Raw genomic sequence first — 10,999 nt, 5'->3', positions numbered from 1 at the left:
ACTGCTCAGGAGGAATCGCTGGACCCATTCTGTTCTGTCTTCTTTTTTTTTTTTTTTTTTTTTTTTGAGACGGAGTCTCGCGCTGTCACCCAGGCTGGAGTGCAGTGGCCGGATCTCAGCTCACTGCAAGCTCCGCCTCCCGGGTTCACGCCATTCTCCTGCCTCCGCCTCGCGAGTAGCTGGGACTACAGGCGTCCGCCACCTCGGCCGGCTAGTTTTTTGTATTTTTTAGTAGAGACGGGGTTTCACCGTGTTAACCAGGATGGTCTCGATCTCCTGACTTCGTGATCCGCCCGTCTCGGCCTCCCAAAGTGCTGGGATTACAGGCTTGAGCCACCGCGCCCGGCTGTTCTCTGTCTTATAGAACATTGAAGTTGGTACATGAAGATGTGTGGATTAAAGCTGTGATTTCTGCCATAAACTCTCTTCCCCAGGTTAAAAGAGGGAAAAAGATCACCACGTTGACCAGCACAGCATGCACTGATTGTGTGCACTTGACTGGTAAAGGGAGACACACCACTGAGTAGTTCCCTAGGGGAAGAAGTCTGTGGGTGTGTTTGGGGAGTTATGCACTAGGGAGGGGGTGGGTAAGTAACTGTATCTACACAAATTATGGAGTGAAGTTGCTCCCTGAATAGAATGAGTCTGAATAGCACTGGGGCAGGCTCACAGTGAATTCCATTTCCTGCTTCGATATTGAAAACAGAGTAACAGTAAGTTGTGTCTGGGCAAAGGAAATATGGGAAAAGAAAGTGATCAACTTTCACTTTATAAGGAAAATTAACACATAAAGTTCTTAAATAATTTTCAGTCAAATAAATTCTTATATGACTTTGGGGCTTCAGAGATGCTGGTAAAAAGTCAAGACCCTGAAGACCAAACTTTCCATGCTGGGCAGGTGCCCTGGGCAGTTTGCCTTAGGTGGAGGGAACCCGGAATGGAGGAGCAGGAGAACAGGTTAAGGGGCAGACAGGCAGACCCTGAGGGGAAGGGGGGCTTATTCTGTGCCCACCAGAGACCCCCAGAAGGAATGTTTCATGAGCTGGTGGGCTTCTGAAAGGTTCTTCTGAGGTTGAACTGGGGATGCACTGGACAACTTTGAGGTTGAAGACCGGATCTATTCTGAATCATGAAATCAGCTAATTTCAACATACATGAGGTGTTTGGGACACAAAGAACTATGACAGATGTTGGTTGGATGGATTCACCTTAGTCCACTTCTGAGTAGAAAGGCCTGTTCATGCCTCCTTTGTATGCAGAAAGTAGCTCTGGAAGTCTGTAGGTCCACAGATGTCTTCAAGGCATTTTCTAGATAATAAAATATGATTGTAGCTCAAATGCACTAAAATCAACCTATAGGTAAAATCAAGAAAACAGGCTTCGTGATAGTAATAATTTTTAGTGACCACTGGTAATTTATAAAACTATGTGATTTGTCGTTAGCTACAAGAACTAATTAGATTAAGCACTGGTTTAGAGGACTTACTATGGGTCCTTCAGGGTAAACTCTTTATAACAACATACTTTCCATACATGCTTATCTAATTATGTGCTAAAAAGATTCTAAAAATTCCCTGTACTAAAATTATGCATTCACCTATCTAAACATTACTTATCATGTGATGTTTAGATAGGTAAATGGGTGATTTACTGTTCAAACTGGTACACTTTTGCAAGTGAAAGTTATAGTTGCATACAGAGAGAGTTATATAGTTATTCGTTTGAGGTTCTTTGAAGGTAAGCCTTTATAAAATAACACACACACACACATACACACACACCAACTTTTCTTTATACTTTCTATTCCAGGTTTGACCTTTACTAATAACATTTAGTTTCTTTTGACTTTTTTTTTTGAAATGGAGTCTCGCTGTGTCACCCAGGCTGGAGTGCAATAGCGCAATCTTGGCTCACTGCAACCTCTGCCTCCTGAGTTCAAGCAATTCTCCTGCCTCAGCCTCCAGAGTAGCTAGGATTACAGGTGTGCACCACCACGCCCGGCTAATTTTTGTATTTTTAGTAGAAATGGGGTTTCACCATGTTGGCCCTGCTGGTCTCAAACTCCTGACCTCAAGTGATCCACCCACCTGGGATTACAGGCATGAGCCACCACGCCCGGCCTCTTTTGACTTTTCCACAGTGGCTTGGGAAAGCATTAAAGGTCTGTGCAAATATATTTTAATAATCTTTCCTTTTCTTTACTGGGTTATTCAAAAATACTAATTTTACAGGTTAAATTTATTTACATTGTTTTGCACATTTCCTTTCTTTGAAAATACAGCTAAATTCTCACAAATTTTAAAATATGGGTATGTTCAGCTTCATAGTACTACACACTCTCTCTCTCTCTCTCTCTCTCTCTGTCTCTTTCCCTCTCCCAACAGCTCTCATCTACAGGGGTCATCTCTAGTTGTCTGGTAGGTAGCCCTGGGAGGATTTAGGGCAGTGGGGATATTGGCGTGGTGTGTAAGAGTTAGATAAAGGAGAGAGGCTGGGAGTAGACTTGGGATTGGGTAGTTTGCACGTAAAACACATGCTCCTGGCTGAGTTATTTGTTATCTCCAGAACTGGCCAGCCCTGGGAGGGGCAGTCTCTCCGGAGGCCAGCAAGATGTTTAAGATAGCCAACCATCCTAAGATGCAGAAAATTTTAGAACACATGATTAATGCAATTTCGTGTTAAATTTAGTATGTGTGTAGGTTTACTGAAACAAGAAAAAAAAAATAGTAATTAATATGAAAAGAATTCACCAAATATTGAAAAGAGCTCTGAGAAAGGCAATGACTATAAAGACATTCTTTCTATTATCTTCCCACTGTTTCTGAGATGTGAGTTCACATGACTACTGAATTGACAGTGTGGGATTAATTTCCATTCAGTCATCTTCTTAGTCTTAGTGCAAAGTTTTGTGCAATTAATATAGCAACTGTCAGTTCTAGGAGCTGGGAAATTTTAAAAAACAAACAAATGCAGCCACTGTACTTTCAGTGTCATTCTGTCATGAATAGGAACTGAATAGTACTGCTGAGGAATGGGGCTTGCAGCTAGCTCTTCCTCATCATCACGTACCCAAAGGCACAAGACTCTGCAGGACGGAAAAAGAAATTCACAACTTTAAACTATGTAGGTCACTAGAAACAGATTTCTAGAGAAAGTCCCACACTGGATAACAAAAATCAAAAGTAATGGTCAAAGGCCTTTGAAAGTTGCTCTGGGCTCTGATCACACACATTTACATCCCTTTTGTAACTAAAACAAAAAAAAAAAGAAAAAGAAAAAGAAAATGGCCAGTCACAATGGCTCACACCTATAATTTAGTGTTTGGGAGGCCGAATGTGGGAGGATCACTTAAGTCCACGAGTTCTAGACAAGCCTGGGCAACATAGTGAGCCCCTGTCTCTACAAAAAGTTAAAAATTAGCCAGGCCTGGTGGCTCGTGCCTATAGTTTCAGGTACCTGAAAGGACGAGGTGGGAGGATTGCTTGAGCCCAGGACTTTGAGGCAGCTGTGAGCTTTGATCACACCACTGCACTCCAGCCTGGGCAACAGAGTGAGACTCTGTCTAAAAACAAATTAAAATTAAAATAAACATTGGCAAGTTCATATTGATAATCTTTCTTTTTTTTTCTTTTTTTTTTTTCTTTTTTTTTGAGGCAGAATTTCACTCTTCTTGCCCAGTAGAGTGCAATAATGCCATCTCGGCTCACCACAACCTCCACCTCCTGGGTTCAAGCAATTCTCCTGCCTCAGCCTCCCGAGTAGCTGGGATTACAGGCATGTGCTACCATGCCCAGCTAATTTTGTATTTTTAGTAGAAATGGGATTTCTTTATGTTGGTCAGGCTGGTCTCGAACTCCTGACCTCAGGTGATCCACCCGCTTGGCCTCCCAAAGTGCTGGGATTACAGGTGTGAGCCACTACACCTGGCCGTGGTAATCTTTCATTGGGTTTTATACTTTTTTTTTTTTTTTTTAAGAGATGAGGTCTCATTTTGTCACCCAGGCTGGAGTGCAGTGGTGTGATAGTAGCTCATTGCAGCCTCAAACTCCTGGGATCAAACGATCCTCTCACCTCAGCCTCCAAGTAGCTGAGATTACAGCACTTGGCTAGATTTGATACAGATTTTTCCAAATTTGTATTCACTCCTTTTTCTGCAGCCTTCCAGAAATGTGAAAATACAGAGCCTCTCTCTCCTTTTTTTCTTCTGTGTGTTTCCAGACTTTCAGAGCCAAAAGGATGTTCCTTTTCAGTGGGAGCCTCTTGCATTCAGCCATCTATGTATTCAGTCATTGACTTATTCAACATTCATTTATGTGGCACCATCAGTTTTCAAAATGGGAATGTTTGTAGCTCACTTTGAAAACAGAAAAAAAAATGAGGTTGAAAGCATTCAGTTAAGGGTGTGCACATAGAATCCAGCCTCCACCACCTATTTGCTATGTTACTTTGGGCCAATGAGCTTTCCTCTCTAAGTCTCAGTTTCATCACCTGTAAAATGGAAAGAAAAATGTGATATAAGATATGGGAGGCTGGGTGGCTCATGCCTGTAATCCCAACACTTTGGGAGGCTAAGGTGGGTGGATCACGAGGTCAGGAGTTCAAGACCAGCCTGGCTAAGATGGTGAAATCCCATCTCTACTAAAAGTACAAAAATTATCTGGGCATGATGGTGGCTGCCTGTAATCTCAGCTACTAGGGAGGTTGAGGTAGAGAACTGCTTGAATCCGGGAGGTGGAGTTTGCAGTGAGCCAAGATCTTGCCACCGTACTCCAGCCTGGGAGACAGAATGAGACTCTGTCTCAAAAAACAAACAAACAAACAAACAAAAAGACAACAACAACAACAACAACCATATGGGATTGTTGTGAAGAAATACAAAAGTGTAGAATATGTGACGCTCCCAGAACTTCCCTGCCAATCAGCAAATCTGAACAGCTTTTGTTCTGGGTTTATAACATTCACTACCCATATCGAGCTATAGAGTTTTTCTTCCCCAAAGGTGCTAGCAACACACCTGAGAGGATAATATTCATGTGCTCCACACAGCTGTATAACAGCACCCGCTTAGTGCTGTTATAAAGTCTGATGGTAACTCCTGGAAAGCGACCTACGACCCTCTGCTTCTGTCTGAGCCCATCTTGCAGGCTGGGCTTCTAACTGCACAGAGCACTGGACTTCATTGCTTCCATTCCGTTTCATGCAGCAGACGAATCATTTTCTCCAAACACACTGTGCACTTTCCTTGCTATGCTTGGGCTGCTGGCTGTTTTAGCACACCATTCTCTGTCTTCTCAGTTTGTTGAAATTCTACTGACTCTTTCAGGCCTGGTGCTAAGATGACATCCTCCCAAAAAGCAGCTCTGACTGCCCCACTTCTACCAAGCAAGGGCAGAACTCACCAGTCTTCACAAGGCTCCTTATAATTTTGACCATACAGAGATTTGGAATCTTTTACCTCACAAGTGTCAAGAAGATGCTAAACAGGGTTGTAACACTTGACAGGAATATCTTTAGGATAATGAAGATAGTTGCACCCTTGTGAGATTGCTTCTCTTAAAAAAAAAGGAGGGTAAAATATTGCAGACCCTTTAGCAACAGGCCATGTCTCAGCTCCTTCTCTTCCAGCCTTGTGAAGTCTTTTGCACTTTTTTTTGAAAGAATAATAGAGTATTCTGAATAAACTTTCAGTTCTTCAGAGTAAATTAACCAATATATAGCCTTTGGATCAAATACCATACCCTCATTTGGAAGTACATCTGACATTTTCAATATTTTCCAGTTCCCAACCAATCTACTTAATATCACTTGAGCTCCCATTCCCTAAAACGGGAAACTTTGTTGCACTCGTGACTTCTAACTACAGTTTCTTTGCCTATGTACTGTGTGTGTGATATTTAATGTATAATGCTGTATTTTGGAAAATATTCAGTTCTACTATGGAAAAGACAAATGCTGAAATGGGTGAGACTCATGAGATGAGTTAAGCCTAGAGAGGTAACAAGTTAGCACCCATCAGGTCTGCTGAAGAGTTAAGTAGAACATTTGTATGGAACACAGAGAGAAAGGGATGGAAAGACTCAGTATTCAGCAGGGCTTGACAGGCAATTCCTCCTGTGATCCCAGCTACTCAGGAGCTGAGGTGGGACAATGGGTTGAGACCAGGAGTTCAGGACCAGCCTGGGCAACATAGCAAGACCCCTCTTTGACTTCTTCAAATTCGTGTCTCCCTAAAATGTACAAAAGCAAGCTGTACCCTGACCACTTGGGACATATGTCATCAGGACCTCCTGAGGCTGTTTCACTGGTGCATCCTTAAGTTTGGCAAAATAAACGTTCTAAATTGATTGAGACGTGTCTCAGATACTTTTGGACTCACACTGTTTACCAATAGAAGGAACCAGAGCTTCTTGAAGAAATGGCTGATTCTAGGGCTGAGGCAGGAAATACTCAAGATAGGTGTATTAGGTCGTTCTTGCATTGCTATAAAGACATACCTGAGGCTGCATAGTATACAAAGAAAAGAGGTTGAATTGGCTCACTGTTCTTCAGGCCTTATAGGAAGCATGGTGCTGACAGCTGCTTCTAGTGAGGCCCCAGAAGCTTACAGTCATGGCAGAAGTTGATGGGGAGCCAGCGTGTCACATGGTAAGAGTGATGCAGGGAGGTGCCAGGCTCTTTTAAACAACCAGATCTAATGTAATCTCACTCATCACCAAGAGGGTGGCACTAAGCCACTCAAGAGGGATCCACCCCCATGATCCAATCACCTCCCACCATGCCCCATCTTCAACATTGGCAATCACAATTTCAACATGAGATTTGGAGGGGACAAACATCCAAATTATATCCATAGGACAGAACTTTTTTAAAAAAAGGTAAAACAGGATTATCCAAAAGAAAAAGGGCAGGATTATCTTGTAATGCCAGAAAGTGCTTCAGACACACACACACACACACACACACACACACACACACACAGTAGGAGTTTGTCAAAATGACACAAGAGCCAACTGTGCTCCTCAATGACCAAAGCTGGAACAATTTAAAAAACCCAAAAAAGGTGGTATTGGATGGTAACCCAAAATAAAAAATAAATATGCATGAATCATATAAATAAATACTGAATGAATTTAAAAGTGGAGGAGAATAGAAAACCTCCTGTGCAGAAGAAGTCTGTACAACTTATGTAGATACTCTCCCCTCAGTAAGGTGAACTAGAACTTTCCACTCTTTATTTTTATTTTTTAATTTTTGTTGAGACAGGGTCTCACTCTGTTACCCAGGCTGGAGTACAATGGCTCAATCCTGGCTCACTGCAACCTCAACCTCCACGACCTGAAGCGATCCATCTGCTTTGACCTCTCAAAATGCTAAGATTACAGGCATGAGCTACCTTGCCCAGCTGACTCCCCACCCTTTAAGTGTTGACTGTACATCGTTACTTCCAAAGAATACAACAATGAAAAGGGGAATAAAGATAGCAACTTTACTGTGGAAAAGCCTGACCCATACTACATCAGCCAGTGGATCAAGGTCAGCATTGACACTAACAAGTCATGTTGATATGCACCCTTGATATGATTTGATAAAAGTGGCACTTCCCCTCTGTGATCTTCCTCCGGAAAACACGTAACCCCAGTCTAACCAAAAGAAGACATTTGCCAAATCCCAAACAAGGGACATTCTACAAAATACCTGACCAGTGTTCCTCAAAACTGCCAAGATCATCAGAAACAAGGGAAATCTGAAAAACTGTCGCAGCCAGGAGGAGCCTAAGGAGGCAGTGACTACATGGAATGTGCGATCCTGGATGGGATCCTGGAAGAGAAAAGCATCATTAGCCAAAAACTACAGAAATCTGAATGATGCACACATGCACTTCAGCTAGGAGGAATGTCTCAATATTGGTTAATTAACTGTAACAGATGCACCACACTCCTGTAAGATGTTAATAACAGAGGAAACAGGATGTGCAGTACATGAGGGCTTTCTGTTCTGTCTTCACTTTTCTTTTCTAGAGATTTTCTGTAAATCTACTTTAAAATGAAAGGTTCTTTTTTTTTTTTTTAAGAAGCCTGAGATTTTAAGATACTAGGCTTTCCAATAAGCAAAAGTTACTTTCAAACAATTTGGTTTTACATATGTTAAGAATGAATTTTTAAAATGAATCACTTATACACAAAGTTTTATTTTCTGTCTGGGTTAACTCACACACATATCTGGCAGAGACAGACAATGAATTAAGAGGTTAAGATAGAGGAAAGCACTTTCTTATTGGACAAATTATTTTTGACAACTAAAACTTTGTCACCTGTCCCGATGCAGTGGAGGAATAGCAACTCTGAATCCAACAACCTTAACCCCATGGCTGTCCAAGGCTCCACCACAGAAGCACAGCAGACTTGAGTCTTCAGAGCTTTTCCAAGCTTCCAGCCGCAAAATGATGCACCAGTCCTTTGAGAGACAAAATTTCAGTTCTGCAAATAAAAGAGGAAATGATAATTTTTGAATGTGCATATGGCATAAATAACATTAAAAGGTCAGGAAAACGATCATACTTATCTGTAGGAGTATTTGTGTTTATCTGAACCTTGGTTTCTATTTGATCACTTAGCACTGACAGGGAAGAATCCAGCTACTATTCATCATAAAAACTTTTCACTTTTTCATCAGTGTAAGAGTACAGAATGAAAATAAAATATTGATACACAAGGACTCATTTATGCACCACCTTGTCCTAGACAGGAGTTGATGTAGCAACCTGGTTCACATACATTCATTGCTTTCTAACTGAAAATGTGGACTGATGCTCTGGGCTGTCTAAGCACATTCCTTCTATTGTGTTACCTGGAGGCTCTAGCAACCCAGATATGAAATAAGCCATCACTATAAAGCTAACTTGTTTAATAAGAATGCGTGTTGCCATTGCTCTGGAATTGCTGCTAAGGTCTCACATTCTAAGTTCAGATCGCTGCCTAGGCCAGCCCTGTCTCACTTCTCTCACGGAGATGATAAGAGAATGGTTCCCACCACCAAGCACCCCCTCCCAGAATCCCCTCCTGCTACCCTCATCCACAGAAAGAGAGACCAGACCCAGGGACCAGAGGTGGCTGAAGAAACTGTTCTTACTCTTCCCTCAAAGGGAGCTTCCCTCCCTTTGACCAGGGAGGAGGACCTCAGGGAGTCCCTTGTGAGGACTGGAGGCCTACGCTAGAAGAGGAGACCAGCATTTTCACTCTGGGTGGATGTCTGCTTACCACGGACTTGGAGAAGTTTTCCTGGGTACTGTAGCAGTGGAAAAGAATAGTAAAGAGAGACAATGTGGTGAAGAAATGCCAGTCAGCCTCCTAGGAGATATGGAATAGATCCCCCAGTGTCTGATGGCTTAAGGTTTTGGCCTCAAAAAGTAGACACTGCAGCTACAGACTTGCCTGGACCACCTTATACATCAGAGAACTCGGCATGATGACCCCAGAAGAGAAGAACAAAGCTGTTCAAGGACTGCAAAGCCCAAGAGAATTACAGAGAATAATTCCTCACCGTGGGACATCAGAACATCATACAACCTTACTGGACCCACAGATAACGAATTCCAACAGCGGTTGCTACCACCCAAATTGGGGAGTGCAATGTGTCCCCAGCAGGCAACAATTTAAACATTCTCTTCTCCACTTTTCACTTTCCCAGGAGAATGGAAGGAGGCAAATCACCCACTGTTCTGGTCTGCCCCGGAGGAGGAAAGAAAAATTGCTTTGAAGTTTAAAAATAAAAAATGAAAACCAAAAAACAGGGTGTGAACTTTACATACTAGAATGAGGGTTCTGATATCTGACCCTGGAGGCTAAGGTATGGAGTACGGTCAGAGTGGCATTCAGGATGCCACTCCCCAGTGGGAAATGTGATCTAATATATCTTATTTGAGAGACAGGTATTGGAGAAAACACTTTTTTATGTTTTTACTTCACACGTTTAGGGTACTCAGCATACAAGTAATATCAACAAGAATTTAATGCCCAAGGGGATTTATACCATGTAGACAATTTTTATTATTTTTTATTACCTTTCTAGCAACTTTAAATACTTTTTTGCAAAAAAAAAAAAAAAGAAAGTAATAATAAATGGTGGCAACACAGATTTTTCTCTTCTCACATCACAATAGGAAAATGCCAATATCGGCCAGGCAGGGGGGTTCAAGCTTCTAATCCTAGCATTTTGGGAAGCCAAAGTGGGTGGATCATTTGAGCTGAGAAGTTCTAGAACAGCCTGGGCAAAACGGCGAAACCTCCGTCTTTTTTTTTTTTTTTTGGAGACAGTTTCACTCTTGTCACCTAGGCTGAAGTGCATTGCGAATTTGGCTCACTGCAACCTCCACCTCCTGAGTTCAAGCAATTCTCCTGCCTCAGCCTCCTGAGCAGCTGGGATTACAGGCATGTGCCACAATGCCTGGCTAATTTTTGTATTTTTAGTAGGAGGGGGTTTCACCATATTGGCCAGGCTGGTCTTGAACTCCTCATCTCAGGTGATCCACCTGCCTCGACCTCCCAAAGTGCTGGGATTACAGGCATGAGCCACCATGCCCGGCTGAGACCCCATCTTTAAAAAAGAAAAAAAAAAAAGAAAAAGAAAATGTCAATATCTTTAAAACTGGCTAAACTAATTTTATCTGAGGCCCTTGTATTTTCCTCCAGTTTTGTCTTGAGATTTCTCCCAAGAGAGTGGCAACCCTCGCCCCGCCCCAGCGCGACCAGGGGAAGCGGGGCTGGTTGTGGACAATGTGCCTTTCTGAGGATGCTGCCTCATCCCGAAGGATGCCTCCTGCCTATGTGTCCAACTTGTGACCAGGGTCCCCCTCACAGGAAACATGTTTATTCCAGTAGATGCCCTGTTGGCTCTTAGGTGACCTGTGTCCAGTTACTCCTTCTAGGAGAGCCCTGACCGAGAGGAGTGTTGGGTCAAGTGTGCCAGTCAGGGGAGACAGAGGAGACAGCACAAGAAAACA

The 10,999-nt window shown here is 42.6% G+C and overlaps 1 long non-coding RNA gene across 1 annotated transcript; it reads right to left on the bottom strand.

Moving 5' to 3' along the window:
- Positions 1-573: 573 nt before the first annotated feature.
- Positions 574-8,477, bottom strand: CAV2-DT (CAV2 divergent transcript). Its single transcript, XR_003732350.2, has 3 exons — positions 8,312-8,477; positions 7,696-7,818; positions 574-1,353 (listed from the first exon to the last, which is right to left on the bottom strand). It is a non-coding gene; the product is annotated as a CAV2 divergent transcript (long non-coding RNA).
- Positions 8,478-10,999: the final 2,522 nt, after the last annotated feature.

The sequence above is a fragment of the Macaca mulatta genome, chromosome 8 (assembly GCF_049350105.2).
Source record: "Macaca mulatta isolate MMU2019108-1 chromosome 8, T2T-MMU8v2.0, whole genome shotgun sequence".
Lineage (NCBI taxonomy): Eukaryota > Metazoa > Chordata > Mammalia > Primates > Cercopithecidae > Macaca > Macaca mulatta.
This window is presented reverse-complemented; position numbering and strand designations above follow the sequence as displayed.